The sequence below is a fragment of the Triticum dicoccoides genome, chromosome 5B (genome assembly GCF_002162155.2).
Source record: "Triticum dicoccoides isolate Atlit2015 ecotype Zavitan chromosome 5B, WEW_v2.0, whole genome shotgun sequence".
Classification (NCBI taxonomy): Eukaryota; Viridiplantae; Streptophyta; class Magnoliopsida; order Poales; family Poaceae; genus Triticum; species Triticum dicoccoides.
In genome coordinates this window covers 163,456,658-163,477,887 of record NC_041389.1, presented here as the reverse complement: position 1 = coordinate 163,477,887, position 21,230 = coordinate 163,456,658, and positions in this window count along the sequence as shown.

Genomic DNA, 21,230 nt, shown 5'->3' with positions numbered 1-21,230 from the left:
AAAGGCCAGGGGAGGGGCGCGGCTTGGAGGAAGGGCCAGGCGGACGCGGAGTCCGGTCGGGACACGACCGTCGAGGCAGCAGCAGTCGCGGCAGTGTGCCCGAGCAGGATTCCTGCTCGGGGAAGGAGATGGTGGCGGCTGGCGCTGGGCTGCGGCCTGGCCTTGGGCCGGCCCAGTCGGTGGCAGGGAGAGAGAGAGAGAGAGAGAGAGAGAGAGAGAGAGAGAGAGAGAGAGAGAGAGAGAGAGAGAGCAGTGCTGGGCTTCGGCCTGGCACTGTTCGAAGAGTATTTTTCTTTTTTTTAAACAGACAACTACAAATAAATTTTGAAGCAAAAATATAAAAGTTATATATAGGCATATCATATCTCAAAATTTTCAGAAAAAGTTTTCTACAACATGAACATTAATCTAGCTTCAAATAAAATTCAGCAAATTTTAAATAAAGCAAAGAGTGCTTCTACTACAATAAAACCTCATAAAAATCATTTTAAAAATACCAAAATGACTTCAAATTTATTTCTCTCCATTTTTCCACTATAGGGAATCATTTTACCCTATTTTCCATATATTTTATTTTTGGAGAAAAATAATTTGAATAAAACCCAAATAACTCGAAATTTGAAAATAATTTCAAAGGGACTTTGAATTTGATCCCTTTAAACTTCGAACTCATATTTCATATGGTTTGAAGAAGTTGTTTTATCTTCCCTCATAAAAATCATTGAGTTGCTTAAAGTTTTCTGAATTTGAAATATTTTCAAATGAAATTCAAATATTTTCAACAACCCTTTTCGTTTAAATAGATGGAAGAAGTCATGTCATCTTCTCTCTAGGGTTTTGTATTTGAAAAGAATTTGAATTCATGGAGATCAAAAATGCAAGACGAAAGTTTGAGAAAGTCCTTTTATTCCCTCTCATTTAACTTTCAAAAGTTTCAAATTTCACTCATTTACAATCAATCAAACAATCGATTAAAACTATCTATTTAATATAACATTCCAATATTTAGAATTTTGGGATGTTACGAACCTACCACCCTTAAAATGAATCTCGTCCTCGTGATTTGGAGAGGCTAGCAAGAAATATGTTAGGGTTTGGGGTCTTCTCAAAATCCTTCGATCGTCATAGGGGGTCTAGGGTGCTACCACCCTTAGAAGCATTGTTACTGTTCCATCAAAACTCATATACTCCATCCTTATTGTTGGCAGTGTCGATCTTCTCAGATCCTCTAGATAATTCCTTCTCTGGGCTCTTCTGGTGGTGGCATGACCTTTACCGCAATTCTTCTGTCCTTTCATCTTGGTATGGTTATTCCGAGATTGGGCCTTCTTAGCTGATGGTCTGGCGCCAATACTAAACAACTATCGATACCTCATGGTGGTCAACCATTTATGGTTTCTCCTGCAGGAGATGGGTCTGGCTGAACCTCACCGTATATCCTACGATTGGCAATAGCTGCCTTGTACAAGGAAAATTGTCATACCATTCTAAGGTTCAAATAAGGTTTTGATCGTCGTCTCTCTACTATAGGCAAGTCACTCAGATTTTCCATCCCATATAGCAAGGCGAATAATAAGAGTAAGTCGGTATGGTGATCAATCCATCCCGCACCCAAATCATTACCTTGTATATGGTTTAGCGAATCTCGCAATCTAACACTCGGTCATCCGCACAAGCATTACAAAATTTTTCTTGTCAACGAACCAAGTTCGGATAATCCATTGATTCTGCAAGCCAGCCAAACAACTATCGGTCCTTCATAACTCTCAGGTTTTGCGAAATCCTGTAAATTCGTCGGTTGACAAAGTTGTATGTCCTTCCAGGGTTTTTCCTTCAGCAAGAGTGTGCTTGCTTCTTGGCAGGTCCTGGAGCCTGTGGGTTATGGCCCATCTCATCACTTGTAAACCTTGAACTCATCCTCGGGGCAACTGATCATTATTCCAACATCCACTTTCCTAGCATTCTGAAATCCATCCAATTGTACTGTCTCCCTTCCTTCTATTTGTACCAAACTAAGAGTGATTACTCAGACTCATCACAGAGTCACCATTGCTCCATATTACCAACATCATACCTCCGTTATATCCAATAGTACTTCATCCCTTCATACTCTTGGGATATCCCACATATCGCGCCAAAACTCGTACTTATTTTGTCCGAAGTCCACTTCATGGAATATCATTTTCTTTATCAGGGGCCAAGGGTTCTCACATTACTACCACCATTGAAATGCACAAACTTATCCATAGACCATATTTCTCATATCCTCGAAATTGGTCAAAATCCTTCTTCATAGAGTAACAACTCATAAGATCCAAATCAGCACCAACGATGCTACCTTCATTGATTCTCAAAGTATTACAATCTCCTGCACTTCCATTTCATGTCTCAACTCAACACCTCAATATAACAGAAATGTTCCCTCTACTACTACTACTACATTTCTTTTGTTGCAAATTGAACTATTTATCACAAGTCTCCTTCTCTTTGGTTCAATCTCTGGCAAAGTGCCCTGCTCCATTACAACGAAAACATGTTACTTCTGACAAGTCTTGAAGTTTCCTTGTGATTACATAGCCTCCTTGGGTCCTCGGCTTCTTTTTTTTGGCAACTACTAAAGTAGTGCCCTCTTTGCACCTGAAACAGGTGATATGACTCAGGTCCTTCCTGAAATCCAATCTTCTTCTCTTCCTGGACTTTTCCATTCCAATCAGGGCTTCTATTTCCTGAGTGTCATACTCCACTTCCACTGTCGGGAATTCTATTAGGTCCCCATTCATACAATTCTAGGAGATGTGTCCTTCTTCTCCACATGAATAGCACGACTTGGTGCAGGGTTTAATTGGGTCTGCTTTGGGTGTGTCCTCCACCTCTTCCTTCATTATTGGTTCTTCTAAAAATTCTATGAGGGCTCCTGTCATTGCTTCTTTCTTCTGTTGGATGGTTCCTTGTACCATGGGGTAAATGTGACACTGAGCAGGGTAGTGGGTAGTTCCTTCACACAAGAAACAAGTAATCTGCCTAGCTGGGCATTCTTCAGCTAGGTGACTTCCTTCACAATTAGGGCATTCATCCTTGTGTTCTTTATGGTTGTGTCCCGTTTCTCCACAAAGCTTGCATGCACAAAGTTTCTTTATATGACTTCCATAAGGCTTCAATTTCTGGGACACAAACCGAGACTTTGGCAAAGTCAACTTAAATTCCTTCCAAGTGGTTACTCCTTGCCATCCATTGATGGTTCGGTACATCCTCCACCAAGTAGTAGCACCTCTTTCAAAGAATTGAAGAGCATGCTGGGCCATATCCTTTCCGGCTATAGGGTTATTCTTCATGTGATCCTCCATGTTCTGAATCCATTGGTCCGTCTCCAATTGACTCATCGGTCCAAATAATATGAGCTCATCTCCATTCATCCTCTATTGGGTCCAGGTGTTTTGGGGTGAGATAAGAGGGATAGAGAGGGATACACACAATACAAACAACAGTTTTTGAAAAGGCATTTTATTTTGTGGCTGTCGGAAAAACATCAAACAAAAGACAGCTCACAATCGTCGCATCTAACATAGGTGTATAACAGAGGTTTGGTCTTCTAAAAGTCAATAAATCTTCAAAGTCGTCAAACTCTTCAAGTCTTGTTCATGTCTCCGATAGCTTCTTCAGATTCGTGCTCGTCCTTCTCGAGTTCTTTTGCCAGATCATCTTTGTTGACGCGAAATCTCTGATGACGTCCTTTAACATTCTGGAGTTGCGTTCCGAACTTCTGGATTCCAACATCCTTGGCATGATCCATGGTTCTACTGTCCTTTAGTTCCTGACAAAACTCCGGTATCTCAAGGTTTTGATCCTCCAGGTTGGCTACTTTCAGTTTCTAGTTCCTGAGTTCTTCACGAATTGCCTCCTAGTCAAATATGACTTCCTAAAGGTCCCTCTAAAATTCTTCATGTAATACTCCAGATCCTGGTGATGCACCAGCTAAGGTTAAAACTGCATCCTTTGCTGACAGGTGCTCCATCAGCCTTCTACCATCCAATCCTTCCATGCATCTGCATGATTAACTTCGCACGGTGACAATAGCATAAGCAGGCAATAACACCATGGTTAGTCGTGTCTATGCCCATGTTACTACCATGAGCTTTCATTCCATAATTGATCTCCTTCCTTAGGGTTTTACTTGACAAAACTTTGAGTTCTAATGCTCCATGTTCCGGTCTTTCTTCGATACACCTTGATCTCGGGTATTGACAGCTTCCTTAGTCTGCCAAGTTCCATAAGGGGTGCCTTCCTAGGTCTTACAAATCTGGAATTCTACAGGGCCTTCAAATTCTCCTAGTCTTCGGAGTCTTCAACCATCGTAGTTTCCATATGCACAATAAAATCCTCTTCATTCCTAAGTAGTCTTAGTTGTCCAATATCTTGTACTTCTTGGAGTGGTCTCATCGGCCGAATCTTCATGTGGTCAACAGGGGAAAGGGTATAGTCTCACTAAAAGGAATATTTGAATAAGCTCAGAAGAGAAGAGAGGTAAAAGATCTTTTTGAAAAGAAAGTTGTAGAGAATAAGTCTTCCTATGGGCTTGCCAGTTTCTACGGATCGCGTCCTACAGTCAACATGTGCTCTCATACCATCTTGTAGCGACCCGACACGAATGGATCAAGTCTCTGTGCTTAAGTGTCATCCCTGGATCGGTATGCTGACACACACAAAACTCGATGATTTATAACAGAGGTAAATCACATGTATAAAGTAACGTAAATACTATTACCTCAATCCAAATAGCGGAAGTAACAACAAGGTTGTGGATTCCCATCAACACCAACGGCAAAGTTGAGTGTAGAAATCATAACCCTAACGTATCACTTACTCGTCGTAAGATTCTTGCAACATAAGACGTTGCAGCCACAAAGGGTCAGTACATTGAATGTACTAGCAAATTCACACCATAGGATAATGATGAATAATAACTATCACTACATGCATATATGGCTGGTGGAAAGCTCTATGGTTAATAGTTTTTCATAAAGCCATATTTTCCCTACAACAAAGGAATATATTTTGTTTAACTACAAAGTTTGTTAAAAATATTGAGAAGGTTCCTCCAACTCAATCCCAAATTAATAATCATCAACCCAACAAATTATTAAAGTAACATGTTGAGATCAACATGATATTCCAAGAACCAGATACTCAAAATGTCCATAACCGGGGACACGGCTAACCATGATTAGTTTGTACACTCTGCAGAGGTTTGCGCACTTTTCCCACAAGACTCGATCGCCTCCGTTGGATTTCTCGCACTACAAGGTGTTTGAGAAACGGATGACCGAGACACAGTCTTTGAGAAACATTAACTCTTTAGTATGGGTAGACAGTACCACCAACACCCCCTACATCTGCTAGTCTACCTCTTCAAGAGCTCACGCAACAAACTCAACTATGCCAGAGCCCATAATGGCTTGTGGCTGCACATGGAAGTTTCTAGCATGAATAATCTTATGATCCCTTTGAACCTGGGTGGCATTCCATAGGGTAATCACACGGGTCCTCCGAGATTCCCTTGGGAAAGCACTGGGTTCTCCATGTGCCCGGGCAAACCACTGGGTACTCCAGGGTGCCCCTACCATTCCACCCAGATGTGTATTAAAGTAGCCACCTTAAGTTAACCGTTAATAATAACTCTCACATCTGTCATGAATCACTCAAACCAAACCATGTCTACGAGCATAGAATAGCAGTATAAGCATAACGTAGAAGTAGCTCCCAAGGGTTCGGTAATAAACAGGGCAATAGGTTCTACCTCATCAACTACTTCCCAAAACCCACATGTTATCAAGCCTAACCATGCAATGTTTGATGGTTGAGACTAATACATAAAAACTGGGTATGAAAGGGATATGATCAAAGTGTGAACTTGCATGTACTATTGATGAAGATGATTCACACTCAACTCCTGATAGTTCTATTCGTCTCACTCCGTTCAATCTATCGTAAGCAAGCAATGGTAACCATACATAAGCATTCACTCAAAAGCATCGGAAAGAATGAAGAAAACAATTCAGAAAACATCAAAACCAAGAAAAATAACTCTTGCGACATAAAGCAACTTCAAACAGTACAAAAATTATGTGAATTTGGCCTTATCAGAAAGCTTAGGTCAAGATCTTTAATTTGCAAAAAGAATCAACTCAAACGGAGTTATAAAACTCAAATTACGATCAAACGAAGTTCAAATACAAAACTATTTGAATTCAAATTTTAAAACTTTAAAAAACATGTTTAAGTTGTGTTACTGGATAGAGGGGATCATAAGGAAGAAGTGGGCGTTGGTTTCGTTGGATTTGGGCTAACGAGCAAAAAGTAGTGATTGTTTTAAGACTGGGGACTAATCTGTAAAAACTTTAATCACAAAAGGGTCCCTGGCAGAAATAAAATAAAACGAAAGGGCTATTTAACGAACATTCGCTAACTAGTTCTAGACAGAGAACGTTCATTGAATAGATCTGGAAAAAAACTAAACCGGGTTTATTTTAAAACAAAACCGAGGAAAACCTAAATCTAAAAGAAAATCGGCGAACCGGGGTTGGTTTTATACCAGACAGGGAGAAACCGACGGGTCGGGCGGTGGATTGGGCAGCGGGCGGTTTCGGCGACGGTGGCGGTTTCCGGCGATCCCCGATGATGGTGGGCAGCAACTCCGGCGACGGCGGGCTCGGCGGCGACGGGCGGAGACGGCGGCTACTGCGGTGCGGGGCAACGGAGGCAGCAGCGCGGGCGGTGGCGAAGCGGCTATGAGTGATGGCGGCGACGGGATCCGAACGGCGGCGGGCGGCGAGAATAGAGGGGGCGGGGTAGCGGTCTCGCCTTATGAAGGCTAGGGGAGGGGCGCTGCTTGGAGGAGGGGCCACGCGGACGCGGAGTCCGGTCGGAGTCCGGTCGCAGCATGCCCGAGCAGGATTCCCGCTCGGGGAAGGAGACGGCGGTGGCGGGCGTTGGACTGCGGCCTGGCCTTGGGCCGGCCCAGTCGGCGGCGGGGAGAGAGAGAGAGAGCAGTGCTGGGCTTCGGCCTGGCAATGTTCGAAGAGTTTTTTTTCTTTTTTTTAAACAGACAACTACAAATAAATTTTGAAGCAAAAATATGAAAATTATATGTAGGCATATTATATATCTAAATTTTCAGAAAAGGATTTTCTACAACATGAACATTAATCTAGCTTCAAATAAAATCCACCAAATTTCAAATAAAGCAAAGAGTGCTTCTGCTACAATAAAACCTCATAAAAATCATTTTAAAAATACCAAAATGACTTCAAATTTATTTCTCTCCATTTTTCCACTGTAGGGAATCATTTTACCCTATTTTCCATATATTTTATTTTTGGAGAAAAATAATTTGAATAAAACCCAAATAACTCCAAATTTAAAAACAATTTCAAAGGGACTTTGAATTTGATCCCTTTAAACTTCCAACTCATATTTCATATGTTTTGAAGAAGTCGTTTTATCTTCCCTCATGAAAATCATTGAGTTGCTTAAAGTTTTCTGAATTTGAAATATTTTCAAATGAAATTCAAATATTTTCAACAACCCTTTTCATTTAAATAAACGGAAGAAGTCATGTCATCTTCTCTCTAGGGTTTTGTATTTGAAAAGAATTTGAATTCATGGAGATCAAAAATGCAAGACGAAAGTTTGGGAAAGTCCTCTTATTCCCTCTCGTTTAACTTTCAAAAGTTCCAAATTTCACTCACCTCACACAATCAATCAAACAATCAATCAAAACTATCTATTTAATATAACATTCCAAAATTTAGAATTTTGGGATGTTACATCCATATGATGTGGCACCTCGTAGCTCGTCTCCATGACCGAAGGGAGTTTTCCATGCTCGGCCATCTTCCTTGAGGGGCTTCCGAAGATGGAAGTGTCGCCCTCGCTCAAAGGTGGTCGCCTTGGACTTGATGAAGTCGTTGTAGGCGTACCCATGGGTAGTAGGCGAAAATGCCGTACATCCAAAGGTGAAGATGCCTTGATAGCACTTGGCGAAGATGCCGAAGTGGTGGTGGTAGCCATAGCTTCGTCTTGGTGGTGCTCGTCTCGCGGTCTTCTCCTTGGCTCATGAAGCTTGGACTTGGCGTGAAGTAGGGCTTGTTGGGACTTGTGCATTTGTGCTTGTGGAGCATCTTCATGATGATGATGTCGTTGTGGTGCTTGAGCTCGTAGTAGATGTCGTTCGTTATCGTCGTGCACATGTTGCTTGGAGGTGGCTTGCCCTTCATGATGATGTGGATCACGAACGTGACGGTGGTCGCCATATAGATGTGGACGAGGATGATTTGCACTTGTATATTTTTCGCACTCCAAATACTTGTGGCTTGAACGTCGCCGCCTTGAAGATGACGAAGGGGAAGAAGACTTGATCAAGGCTCGAATCTCCTCCATCCTTGCATCCTGCTCCTCTTTTTGTGCAGAAAGCTTCTTGTCGATGTAGTCCCATTTCCTTGCTTTGGAGTGAAAAATGTCGATGGAGATGTTCTTGATGCGCTCTTGCAATCTTGATTGTGCATCTTGCATTTGTCGTTGTAGATCGAAGATGGATGCATTGGTGATGGAGTTGTTCACGCCGTTGTTGTTGTCGTAGACAGGAGAGGAAATGTCTAGCCTATCCATCACAAGACTCGAGCAAATATGAGTGGGTGATAGAGGCAAAGGTGTCCCGTCTTCTGATGAGATGGTGGCTATCATTTTGGTGGAAGTCGACTTTGACGATCCGACTACGAACGTGCGAGGATGTCGCGCCTTAGCAATCGCTAAACCAACTCCGAGAGGTTATTGACCACGCCGGAGCACGATCAACCTGACCACGAGGGTCTGTTTCCTGTGAGCAAACGAAGAACTAGCAAGAAACTGAGATTGCAATCTGGATATTGCGAATAACAGAGGAAAGCTTTATTAATGAAGGTGGGGTTCTGTGACGCCTTTGTCTGGTCATTGAACACAAACGAAGTACGCGAAGTTGCAGCTATGGCGAACTTTTAATCTCAACAAAACCCAAAGTCTAAACGGCCCTAAGGGCTGTATATATGGAGGAAGAGGGGGGAATTTCGTGGCCCTTGGTGGAGGGGTCCGAAACCAACCCTATCTCTTGTTTCCCCACACATACGGACTCTAAAAATAGCCTATACTTATGTATTTCGAAATGACATGGGCCTGCCCCAATAAAAAGGTGATGCAGCACCTAGAATAGCATCTGGATGAAATTTATGAAGTGGCATCTTGTATATTTCATCCAAGGCTTCATGCACTCGTTATGGCGGCTTCAAAGCCCTGAAATCATCACTTGTAACTCCGTTCTTGTTCCCCTTGTGCACGCCATCATCTCCATGATTGTTCTTGCTCCAATGTTCATCCCTCTCCAAGCTAGGCCCTTCATTTGTAAGCAAAACAAATGTATCCAATTTAGGTAGCATCATATTCTCATGAACATTAGAATCATTACCAAGAAACGAAAGTACCTGGTAATTTAGTTGGTGTGCGCGAGCTCTAGTAATTGGTCCACTATGTATAGCCGCATGGGCTATGGGTGTAACAATGGTATTGATGTCCTCATCAGTGGGAGAAAGAGAAGAACTAGACCAAATGTACCTTGACCGATGTTGAAGATGGATCAATGATCTCTCAAATGTGTAACAAGGAAATAGCACAATTGTTACCAATTCTTGTCGGTTCTCACACCTACACAAGTAAGGCTTATGGTGGAGCTTGATGAGGATAGTGGCACAAAAATTTGATGCAAAATGCTAGCAAGAGTCAATAATGTTGAAAGAGATTCACAAATTCGCAAGTGAAACAAGTAGACCAATAGCAATGAATGGTACACGGAAACACACACATGGATAGATAAATGGGGTCGTGCAACCAAGGAATGAGCACAAAATGTGGAATCCCCAGAAAACGCTCGTGTTGCACAACTCAAGAGAGACGCTAGCATGATTGCTCTATAGGCGGATATGACACTTGTGCACAACCTATAAGATGCAAAATATATGGACTTCTATCCCAAGTATGCTATGTATGTATGGTTCCCGGTGTTTCTCTCAAGATGATCCAAGATGATCGGATATGACAATCTTATATGCAATGTGGTATCATGCTATGGCACTTGCTTACAAGCTCTTTGTTCTCTCTTTCTTTTGCTTAAAAGCTTTCTTTCCTTTTTTTGTATGGCCACTTGTGCACAATGCACAAACCAAGATAGCAATAGTGTATATGCGGGAACAAACTTGTGCCACAAGAGATGATACCAAGATATGCACCACGATGATATGGTATGTATGCTATGGGAAGTATGATCAGTAATGTGCACAAGTAATGTTGCCAGCAATACTCAAATGGCTAGTCTCGATAAGCAAGTGACGCAAAATGGGCTAGGAGCTAATAATGCTATTGCAAGGGAATATACAATGGAGGGATACCACAATACCAAGATGATATGGAGGTTACCGTCCCTGGCGATGATGAGTGGCGGTGTTCTTGATGTAGAAACCAAGATGATGGAGACTCATCCCTAAGTATCCGAAACACCTTAGGAAACGGAAAAACCGCGAACTCAAAATCTTAAACGTCAAATGCCAAATGGTGGTAGCGAAAAGCAGTGGAAACCCGGTCAAAATGGGTTATGGTGGTGGAAGCGTATGATGGGCTAGGTTATGCTGAAGTGGTGGTGGTGGTTGATGAAGAAGCAATCGTCCCTAAGTAGCCGAAACACCTTAGGAGACTCGAATCACTACTCAAGTAACCACTAATGCTATGGGGATCAAAATGGGTTAGGTTGCGGAAGGCTATGGTGGTTATGCGGAAGATATGGTGGAGGGCCTAGGCAAAATTGCCAAATCTTAGAAAATTCGATGGAGTCAAATGGTGTTGAAACCTATCTAGATGGATGGGGGATGTCAATAGCTTCTCAATGAGATAAAGAACGCGAAAATTGGACTACGGATGTGAAAGTTATGCTCGAAACTATCAATCAGCCGAGGCTGAACCTGGGAGGGGCGGTAGTACTGCTATGGGGGGCGGTAGTACCGGTCCTGGAGCTCAGCGGTAGTACCGGTTGGATGGGCGAAAGTACCATTGGTGTCGAGAAAATTCGCAGATCGTATCAGGGTGATTTTTGGGGCGGAAATGGATGATTTCGGGGCCAAAATTGGATGGATTTAGTGGCTGGAAGGTAGGGAAACTTGGGGAGATGCTAGATCCAGTAGAAACCAAGCAAATCCATGGATCAAAATCAAAAAACATCATCAAACCAACAAATCAAAAAAATGGGGCTATTTTTGGTGGGGATTTTCGAAATTGGGGAAGAACACAACAAAATTAGGCTAGAAAAAGAGGGGTAGGGGCTCCAAATTCGTGATCAACCTTGCTCTGATCCAAGATGATGTAGGGTAGAACCCTAGAGGCCGATCTTTCACGATTGGAGCGGATCCCTATGAAGAACACAAAGAACACAAGGAGGGGAATGAGGGAAAAACACGAGAGAACACTCAACCAACAAGAATAAAGTCACACATGTGCTAGATCCAAGAAACACAAAAAGATACACGGTCCAAATCCAACAAAGGACGATACAAGTGGCAGTAGCTCATCTCCAATAGGAGGTCTTGAATCCATGAGGGATCTTCCCGTAAAGGGGTCTTGAATCTAGGTGGATCTTCGCCGAAGAGGTCGCGGTCTCTCACGAGGAGGAGATCCGTATGGATGAGCAAAGCTCTATCTCAAATGAGCTAAACCAATGATAACCCTAATTCGGAGCTAGGGGACAAGTATATATAGTCCAAGGGGTAAGTTGTGGGATACATGGGGTGAAACACCTTCAACTGCACGTAGGCAGGGCGGTAGTACCGTTCATGGGCCGGTAGTACCGGTTTTAGCGGATATAGTTGTTGTTCCGGTGTTGTACCAGCCTTTCACCGGTCGATCACAGAAGCTTGACCGGTAGTTGACCAGTAGTACTGGTGGACTAGTAGTTCACCGGTAGTTGACCGGTAGTACCTCTATCTCTGCGGTGGGAAAATCCTTATCCATGCTCTTGGTGTCCATCTTGCACCATTCCTTCTCCTTGTTGGTTCCTTGGTACCTAGGCACACAAAGTGTCTTCGTTTGAGGTAGTAGCCATGTCTCATGTGGGTCCAAGGGAAGTTTAACAAGGAGAGAGTTCACCTTATGTCCAATGGCACATGTTCGAGGTCTCGTCATATGTCCTCTTGGGGCTTGGAGAGTAGTCGAAGTGTACATGGGGATGAACGTGGGACGCTCCGCATCAAGTAGTGGCCAGAAACTCGAACACTACATCAAGACATGACTTTTCGGTTGTCTCCTTGTCGTCAAGATAGTTTTTATCAGCTTTCTTGGAGACCAACAGGTATGTCTCACTATCTTGAACCTTATCTGCATTACTTCCTTTACCATTGCATAACGGTGTACTCTTCTCCAACATTTTGTCCGCATTCTAAAAGAGAAACAAGAAGACACATCACAGGTTTACCATGTTGTATATGAAACTCATTTTGGTCAATCCGTTCAGTAGTAAAGTGGACAGGATAACAGCATGAAACAAATATATATCTATGTACCATGGTCACTGTATGGTCTATATCATTCTAGTGTTTGTTGCCAAATCAAGATAGAGACATAGTTCAAATAATATCTGCTTAAGACAAAGCAGAATAGATAGAATGTAAGTGTGGGAAACTACATAGCAATAACAACACTTGTAATGTACATGACATGAGAACATATCTGTTTATTCAATTGAAATTGAAATCAACATAAAGCAAGTTACAACACAGACCAGTTAAAGAAGCATGTTTAAAACATACGTGTTGCACCATTGGAGTTTCAATTCCATCCTTAAGATTTGAAAATAGTTGGTATGAGTAAATACAGTGATGCAAGAGAAAAGGAGTATGAACCATAGCTACAGAACTTGACCTGAAAACAATTCTTCTTCTGCTTTACGCGTTGAGTTGGGATTCAGAGTGGTGGTCCTCATGGGCACTGCAGTTCCCTTACTAACTGCTCATGTTTGGTTGCTCTGTGGTGGAGACAGTGTTGTGTCAACTGGAACTGGGCTACTATCTGCTAGGGTTGGGGTTAGAAGGGATGTAGCTGGTTCTCTGTCCAACTGGGTAGGGGTACAATCTGCGAGAGTCTGGGTTATGTGTGGTGGGGCTGGTTCTTGGGCAAGTACAACCATGGTTCTATCTGCATCGACATGTAGCACTATCTTTTCTAAAGACCGTATTGTTACTCCCTTAAATACTGCCATCACCCTCTCCAATTCAAATGGCTGATAAACAAGAAAAGTAATTGAATGTATAGACATTCTATGATAGACAAGTGCAATGGATAGTGGGGAATAAAAGAGGGCATGAAATAATTCAGATTTATGTTGTCTAACCAAACAGGATAGCATGACACAATTTCACATATATGATGGCTAACTAAAAAGGATGGAAAGACATAGGTCAAAATATGATGACTATGTAAACATGATGACATGATATAACTATATAATGTGTTTATTAAATAGGTTGGCATGCCATAGTTCACATACACGCCGCCTATGGAAACATGATAGCATGATATAATTTTCACAGATAAAATGACATAATTCAAACTATGATGATTGTAAACACTAAACAGAATGAGATGATATAAGTATATGATGTATTTATTAAATGGGTTGGCATGCCATAATTCAGATAGATGTTGTCTATGTAAACATGATGGCATGATATAATTCAAATATATGATTTATATACTAAGCAAGTAGGCAGATGGCAATCACATATATGATGTAAAAACTAAGCAATGCAAGACAACATGCATGACATGAGTAATATAACCCGGCCAAGTTTGAGCATAGACCTCAGGGGGGAAATAGGACTGGTCATCTGTCTCCGAATCCTCCTCTAAGGAGCTATCTATAACCTGCAAGATGTCTGCTTTAGCATGTAGCATTTTCTGCTCTGAATACCTTGTTTTCACTCCAGATACAATCTATCTTGGAATGACGATTCAAGAACCAACACGCTAAGAATGAAATTATTGTCCTTTAACTACCAAGCAACAAGGTTGCTAGGAGTATTGATTTCACACATCATAGTTCACCTGTCGGCATCCCGGTTACAATAACATGGAAAACCGAGGGATGAACAATGATGGCAAGAAGTATTAGTGCGTCAAGAATTCATAAGATATGGTGCAATTCTCATGACAATCCTGACGTAAAGAGGGTAACACCACAAGATAGAACAGAACAAAAGCTGGATTAGCATTTTGATCTGTGGGGTATGACTGCTTTGACCCAATCCTGGAAATGGATAAGGTAATGGAGTTTGTTTCTCCTAGCCATTCCAGAATAGAATGGCTTGACGGACCACAAGAATAATAGCATCGATGAACACGAATGCACAACTACTCCTGCCTATCGATTGATAGACGGGGGTCAGAATACAACTAAAGAGGGACAACTCAAAGGAGCATATGATTTTCTGAGTTGTGGATGCATAGATTAGTATGTTGAACAAAGCTCAACATATTTTCTTCCGGATAACCCATGCGGAAAGTTAGAACTGGAAGAGTCACAACATAGAATCGATAACTCATCAGGAGCACCCTGATTGTGATCTTTCGGTTCAGCGAGGAAATTCTACCATAAGCAGTTCATGGTATTTGGAAGAAGGATATACCACGAACCTTGAGGACTATCGCAAAGGCTACTAATAACCTAAAGGGACGACAAACACTATCAACATGAGGTAAGTAGGGTGAATCTCGGGTTCAAGAACCCAAGAATAGAATTCCTACTATTAAGTGGCATCACGGGATGCTTTCGAAAATGATGGCCAGAATTATCACATTGGGATCACAAAACATGGCTAGATTACTAGGTGATTAACTAAGACATCTAGGGTCATAATTATAGCTCCAACATGTATACTAAGGCAATGAAGTACCTCAACACACTAGCTAGTGTGGTCAGTCTGGCCAAAGGAACATCGGGAACAGAAAGAAGGGATTTGCAAATGCATCAGACTATTTAGAAACCTGGGATGACTTGGACAGCATAATGGCTGTAAATGCTCGAAAAGATTTGAGACATCCTACAAAGTGGTGGCATAACCATTCAACATCACAATATCAAGGTTCCGAGATCAAGTATGAACACATGGAGGTAGTAGAAACTGAACTGAGACTTAAATCCACCAATCCTATAAGTCTACGGATTAGTATCACGTGATCCTGATAGAAGAAGAGAAAGCCTAGTTCGTTAACCCCGTAGGAAAGATAGGATGACTCGGATCAGAAGGGCATGAGGTAAAGGAGTAAAAAAAGCCTTACGTTCCCTTCCACAATCAATTCCCTTATATAACTAAAGAATTTCTAGACTCAACTTCGACCAGTTTGGCTTGGTAATCCTACAGGCAGTCAGGCTTTGGTACCAAAGCTATCAGGACCCCGATCCTAAGTCACACCGATCTAGCATGTAACACATCATATCACTTTACGGCCTCATGCATGGTATTCCCACGGGTGCGACCTTACCTGGCCCGGGACCGTTCGTGCCTTTTGGCTCACGTATATGATAGTGCCGCTAGAATCCATATGACAAAGAAGCCGGGCCAACATGACTAGTCGTAAACCCAACGTGGCGCTAACTTACAGGGACAGGCACACATGACCCAGCCACGAACGTGTCAATCAACAACATATGAACCCAAGTCGTAGCAAGCTACAGGAACTTAAAGGAACAACGTGTGACATTTCCCCGAAGGGACAGACACAGGAACGAGGAAGGACACATGCCGGCCAGCCTAATTGTTCCGGAGCAGTAGCAAGCTATGATGGCTCAGTGGAATCACTAGGAGACATTTCCCGGTAAGGGAGGCTACCACGAATAAACAACTAGGTTGTCGGATCCCACACATACCAAGCATTTCAATAATCATACACACAATATGCTCGATATGTGCAAATACAACATGGCATCACAACATGACTCTACAACTCAAAGTATTTATTCAATAGGCTCCGAGGAGCCAAGAGTTACAAACATGGGTCTCATGACCCAACATTCAGAACATACAAGCCAAAAGCACATGCAGAAGCTTAACATGTTTGAGTACGGACAACTACAAGTGAAAAGGGCTGAGAAGCCTGACTATCTACAAGATCCTGCTGAGGGCACAAGATCGTAGCTGAGGTAACAAGCTAAACATCGAAGTCCACGCGGAACTACTAGCGAGACTGAAGTCTCTCTACAAAAACATAAATTAAGCAAACGTGAGTACAAATGTACCCAGCAAGACTTACATCAGAACTAACTACATATGCATCATTATCAACAAAGGGATGGTGGGGTTTAACTGCAGCAAGCCAGCTTTGACTCGATGGCTATCCTAAACTACGACTGCAAGCAACTCTTTTGAGGTGGCGCACATGAGTCCACATATTCACCATATCAAAACAGCACTATGGATCCACTCCCGTCTCCCTACGAGAACGCCATCCATAGCACTCACGCTTATCTTGCGCATTTTAGAGTATCCACTTTCACTTGTCTATGAACTGTATAGGCAACCCAGAGGTCCTTTACCGCGGACGAGGCTATTCGAATAGATGATGTTAACCCTGCAGGGGTGTACTTCTTCACACACGCTCTCACCACTTATCGCCATTTACACGACATGTACTCGGCAACCTTCAAGCGGAAGCCCAGCGAGGGTGTCGGCCACGACCTGACTAACCACCCAAGTCTCTAGTCCAGGTTTATTGCCTATCAGGTTCCATCCACAGGGAGTCCGGTCAAGGTTTCCACATACGGCCCCGAACGATGTGTACAGTGTTCCGCGACACCAAACGGGCACCCGGCATACCCGGCCACGTGCCTACCGCATCACAGCCCACCCCTCGGGTTAGCGCTGCGCACGGCCTCCAGCAACTACAAACACCAGAAACTACTTGCAACTCCTGGACAGAGGACAGGGGGGTTAATAACTCCACAGGGGCACTTAAGCATTCCAATGCGTGGTAGTAGCTGTTCATGGATCACAAACACAGAACTCAGTTCCTGAGGATGGTTTCAATGAGACAACCCACCATGTACTCCTACATGGCCTCTCACCGCTACCTTTACCAAATCGTGTTCACACACTTAGCTCTCAATAGTAGGACATGTTCACACCATTCCAATTCATTCCCGATGAATCAAACCTAACTCAACTGTAAGCAGTAGCAGGCATGACAACAAGCACGAATGAGTAGGCACATCAGGGCTCAAACAACTCCTACACATGCTAGTGGATTTCATCTATTTTATTGTGGCAATGACAGGTCATGCAGAGGAAAGGGGTTCAACTAGCGTAGCATGTAACAGTTGAACCGTTGTTGTCCTAATGTAGTGAAAGAGAGCAGAAGTGAGAGAGTGGGATTGTATCTGAATGAACAAGGGGGTTTTGCCTGCCTGGCACTTTTGAAGATAGTATAGCTCTTCACCGGTGTCATCGAACTCATCGTCGGAACCACGTTGATGCTGAGCATCCCGTGATCATCCCCATGGACACCACCTTGACTATCCAAGCTCCAAGTGGACCCATGACAAGAGCAAGGGATCGTGCTATTCAATCCGAGGTGACATCACTCCTACTTGAGCTCCCCTTTTCTTCGAGTGAGACATGGCTACTACCTAAGTCCGAGATGCTATGCGTGATCAGGTACAACGCTCAAGCCACAGAGCTGCGAGCTGAAGAAGAAACGACAGGCGTCAACTCTCTGGACCGCCCGGAACTTTCGGTCAGAGCCTGGAACTTCCGGCCCCCGGAACGTCCGGCCTACCCGGAGCTTCCGGTCTCCGATGACCTCGACCCGCCCGGGCGTGCCAACTCTCTGGTTAGCCTGGAACCTGCCCGGAACCAGGCCCGGACCTTCCGGCCCCTGGACGCCAGCCCAGCTCCACCCACGCCAACTCTCTGGTTAGGCCGGACCCTGCCCGGAACCTTCGGCGCCTGGAACTTCCGGCCCCACCCGGAACTTCCGGCCCTGCCTGCGCGCAGCCACTTGGGCCGAGGCCCGTGTACCCTTTCGTCCCGTAAACTATATATACTCTTCTCCTACCTACATTTTAGGGTTAGCATTGTGATAGCTCATTTGAGATAGAGAATTGCTCGTCCGTACCAGATCTACTCCTTGTGAGGGACCGCATCTCTTCAGAGAAGATCCATCCAGATTCAAGGCCTCCATCCGGAGAAGACAATCAAGGCCTCCTCACGGAGAAGAACGGTTACTCTTGTATCATCCCTTGTTGACTTTGGATCTCATATTACTTTGTGCCTCGAGGATCTAGCACTTGTGTGATCAATTTCGTGTCGGTTGAGTGTTTCTCTTGTTTTCCCCCATATTTCCCTCGTGTTCTTCCGCGCGTTCTTCATGTTCCCCATAGGGATCCTCTCCAAACGTGAAAGATCGGCCCCTAGGGTTCCGCCCTACATCATCTTGGTATCATGAAACACATTGATCACGTTTTTGGAGCCCCTACCACGTGTTTTCTAGTTTGATTTTGTTGTTTTTGACCTAAAACCCGAAATCCCCACCAAAAATAGCCCCAATTTTTTTTGTGATTTATTGGTGTGATGAAGTTTTGTTGGATTTGATCCACGGATCTGCTTTGCATCGAGTGGATCGAGCTTTCCTACCCTTCTTCCCACCTAATTTCTTCTTTTCCCCTTCGGATTTGGATTTTTCCCCAGGTTTTTCCGCCCAAATCCACAATCCTAAAGTCTCTGTTCTTGGCAGAATAACGACCACCGGAACTTCCGGCCTTGCCCGGAACTTCCGGCCCCCGGACCTTCCGTCTTGCCTGGAACTTCCGTCCTAGACAGAAAGGTTGCGCAACTTCGACGACTGCTGCTACTACGACAACAACGACCACGGTGCAGCGGCATCTTGGCCAACGTACTGAAGACCGTGCACCACGACATCAACTACAATAACATCCTTTTGGAACCTTCAATCGTAAGCAAGGACAGTAATCTCGACGACATCTTTGTCCAAACCTTGCCATTGCATTGATAACCATCTGAGCCCATCTTTTGCGTTGCTTACCCATCGAGACTAGCCATTGAGTATTGTCGGCAACGTGACTTGTGCACATTAGTGATCATACTCCATAGCATACATACCATACCATAGTGGTGCATATCTTGACATCATCTTTTGTGTCACAAAGTTGTTATCGCATACACAATTCCTATCTTGGTTCGTGAAGTTTTGCATGAGAAAAGAGCTCCAAAGTGTAAGAGCCACCCAAGCTTTTAAGCAAAGAGGAAAGATGAGCAAAGAGCTTATAAGCAAGAACCATAGCATCATACTACCTTAAGATTGTCATATACGATCATCTTGGATCATAGCACCGAAATACCATACATATATCATACTTGGGATAGAGGTCGTTGCATTTTTGCATAGTAGGTTGTGCACAAGTTCCGTATTCGCCTATTGTGCAATCGTGCTAGTGTCTCTCGTGTATTGTGCCAGAAGAGCATTTTCGTGGATTCCACATTTTGGTTCACTTTTGGTTTGCACAATCCCACTTATCTATTTACTTGTGTGTTTCCGTGTACCACTACTTGCTTGGTCTACTTGTTGCATTTGCAAATGTGTGAATCTTTTCCAACATTATTGAAGCTCACTTACAATTGCATCAAATTTTGTGCCACCATCCTAACCAAGCTCCACCATAAGCTTTTACTTTTGTAGGTGTGATAACCGACAAGAATCGGTACCATTAGTACTATTTCATTGTCCGCATTTGAGTGAACTTGATTCACCGTCAACATCGGTCAAGGTACATTGGTATAAGTTCTTCTCCTTCTACCACTCACATTTTTTTGCTTGGAATGATGGATAGGCCGAGTACTACCAACCCACTCTTCATTGAGCAAGACGACGACATGTCATCATTCGTCACCAAGAGCCACCTCTAAGATGCACAACGAGCGTTGCATCAAGAGCAACAAGCTATGACCGACCGCATCGACAACCTCGCCACCGACTTGCGACTCTCCGAGCAACGTACCAAGGACTACTTCGACAACAAGCTCGACCCTCACAAGCAAGAGAACGATGCAAGGATGGACGAGATCCGCGCCTTGTTGGTGAACCGTCCTCCTTCTACTTCTTCATACTCAAGACGAAGCCGCTCAAGTTGACACTCCGACGACACCTTCTCCGGCTCAAGTACACCGACATCGAATACTCTGCGACGAGCCGTGCGTCAACACCGTCATGCATCTCGCAATCCGCTACATGACAAGCATTCACAAGATCAAGTCGACGAGCGAGAACTTCGTCCTCTACCACATCAAATCGTGTTCGCTCAAGCTCAAGAATGACAACATCTACGTCGCCAAGAGGAAGAACGAGCGCGTCTACACCAAGAGGAACAAGACGCCGAGGCTCAGCGTCTTCAACAACAATAATGTGCAGCACAAGCTCTTGAGGCGCAACATGCGCATCAAGAATCAAGTCGAGCCATCGCCAACCGCAATCGCGAACGGTGCAATCAAGAGGAAGCCCTTCGAGAAGAAATCCAAGAGAGGAACTACCAACCGTGAGTGCAACGTCAAGTTCCTCAAGCTCCTCCACACGCTCGTCAAGCTCCACCTCAACCTCAAGTTCAACAAGAGCAAGTTGATCATGGACTTCCTCCACGCCAAGAGCAACATGAGGATGATTACCCTCACCATCAAGGGTGTCATCATCACCATCGCCAACAAAACAATGAAGAGCAATGCTATGGAAAGCTAAAATTCACCATGCCCAAGTTCAATGGAAGCAATGATCCCGAAGAGTACCTATCATGGGCATTGAAGGTTGACAAAATCTTCCATTTGCACAACTATGCGGAAGAGAAGAAGATCGCTATGGAATCACTTGAATTCCAAGACTATGTGCTCATATGGTGGGAACAAGTCCTTGAGCACGGAGAAGCAAGAGGTGAACCACCAATCACCACTTGGGCTCAAATGAAGGAAGTCATGCGAGCACGTTTTGTGCCCACATACTACAACCGCGATCTCTTCAAGAAACTCCAACTCCTCAAGCAAGGAACAAAGAGTGTTGAAGAATACTGCAAGGAAATAGAGATAGCCAAGAGTCGATCCAATGTCACGGAA